At 39.6% G+C, this 2,123-nt stretch overlaps 1 long non-coding RNA gene across 1 annotated transcript; it reads left to right on the forward strand.

Annotated features, from left to right (window-relative positions):
* The first annotated feature begins 1,383 nt into the window (after positions 1-1,383).
* On the forward strand, positions 1,384-1,643 carry LOC121174379 (uncharacterized). The gene is made up of 2 exons (XR_005890440.1): positions 1,384-1,446; positions 1,544-1,643. It is a non-coding gene; the product is annotated as an uncharacterized lncRNA (long non-coding RNA).
* Positions 1,644-2,123: the final 480 nt, after the last annotated feature.

The raw sequence follows: 2,123 nt of genomic DNA on the forward strand, positions 1-2,123 counted from the left end.
GCCTTGGCCGATGTTCGTTGACTATGTTAACGACACATGGATTATCCCCCACAAGGAAAAATTTATTACAGCATGGACGAATAAGGTCATGCACCTAGGCAACACAACAACAAACAGGTATTAACAACTGATTTTATTTGTTAGTAACGATTAATATTAAATGGTATTTAATTGTTGTATATTTTCATGTTTGTTGTGTATTTTAAATGTAGGGTTGAATCAGCTCATTGGGCTCTCAAAAGAGTACTACAAAATAGCGTTGGAGACCTATGTAGTGTTTGGGATGCCATGAACAACATGATCACGCTGCAACACGTCGAAATTAAAGCATCCTTTGAAACCAGTACGCATGTGGTTGGCCATGTATATAAAAAAACCTTATACAAGAGGCTTCTTGGGATGGTTTCGAGGGATGCTTTAAATCAGATTGCTTCTGAGATTGATCGTCTACGTTATCTCGGCAACAATCTCTCTTCTTGTGGTTGTGTGATGAGAAGCACGCACGGGCTTCCTTGTGCATGTGAGCTTTCTAGGTATACTGCTAGCAGCATCCCATTAGAGTCAGTCCATCTTTTTTGGAGGAGACTTTGCTTTTCAGACCAAGGGTTATGTGAGACGGAAGTCACCATCAAGGAAGAAATAGAGGTCATATCTAAAAGGTTTGATGAACTTGATGTGGCTGGCAAAGTAAATTTGAAGAGTAAACTTCGAGAAATCGCATACCCTGATCATAACTCTATGTGCCCTCCTCCATCAAAGGTGAACACTAAAGGTGCACCGAAGAAACCGATGAAAAGAAGTCAAACATCCACAAAGCGTGATCCGTCTTACTGGGAGTATGTTGATGCTTTTCATTCTGTTCAAAGCAGCAACTCTCCAGTGAAACGAAGTGCATCATGTTCTCAACCGCGTCAGCCAACAAGGATCATCCCGATGTTGGATCAATTTGCGTCATTCTTTCAAGGTTTCATTCGTGACGTTGTGGATGTGAAAGCGGACGGTAACTGTGGATATCGGTCCATTGGCGCTTTATTAGGTATGGGGGAAGATTCGTGGCCGTTAGTGCGTAATGAATTGCTTAAAGAACTTGGCAGGTGGTCGCATGAGTACATGAACCTCTTCGGTGGCACAGAGAGATTTGAACAATTAAAGTTGTCCCTACTTGTTGATGGATTTTCAAAGGTATGTTTTTAGGTTAATTTTTTTTAATAACAATGTTTAAATTACTTACATGTGTATGTTTGGTTCATTCAGGTTAGTGTGGACAAGTGGATGGATATAACAGACATGGGATATGTGATTGCTTCACGGTATAACGTAATCCTTGTATCGTTGTCCCAACAACAAAGCATGACATTTTTCCCTCTTAGAAGTCAACCACCACCTGACTCTTCTGGCCACCGCATCATATGTGTCGGTCACGTGTTTGGAAATCATTTTGTTCAGGTACATTGAATATAGTTAGTGTAACAATTATGCAATGACTTCGCTTGTTCGTTTGGCACGGTCAGCGCATGATATAATGTTTGTTCATGTACAACAGGTTTATTTGAAAGACCATTGTCCGTTGCCGCCCCCAGCGCTGTTGTGGTCAACCAATTGTTATTCTCAGGCAAAGCAATGGGCAATTCCATATATTAGTAGAATGCAGGAATACACAAGCTTGATGTCATTCAAAACACACTATGTAGACCTAAATGAAGACTAAACATTCATTGTTTATTTATTTGTATTCATTATGCGATATAATTCGTTGTAACCCGTCACTAACCAATTAATATTATCAACTACTCGTTTGGTTAAGCAAGGAAATTGTTGGTCCAACAAAAATCATTTACGCGTACAGCATACATCATTGTCATAATTGACAACACATAATGACATGCATGCGTGTTACAGTTTGAGCGTGACAACACATTGGTTGACTTGACTACACATTAGCGACAACACATTGGCTGACTTGACTACACATTTACGCGTGTCTATTTTTTTGTAAACAAAGTTAAACAAAGGCTCGGTCACAACCATCTATATATATGGCAGACTAGGCTACTAAATCACACATTATCTTGCTTTCAAATAATCTCCCAACTGATACACAAACTATGGCATTTCTAGGAGAA

This window comes from Glycine max, chromosome 20 (genome assembly GCF_000004515.6).
Source record: "Glycine max cultivar Williams 82 chromosome 20, Glycine_max_v4.0, whole genome shotgun sequence".
NCBI lineage: Eukaryota > Viridiplantae > Streptophyta > Magnoliopsida > Fabales > Fabaceae > Glycine > Glycine max.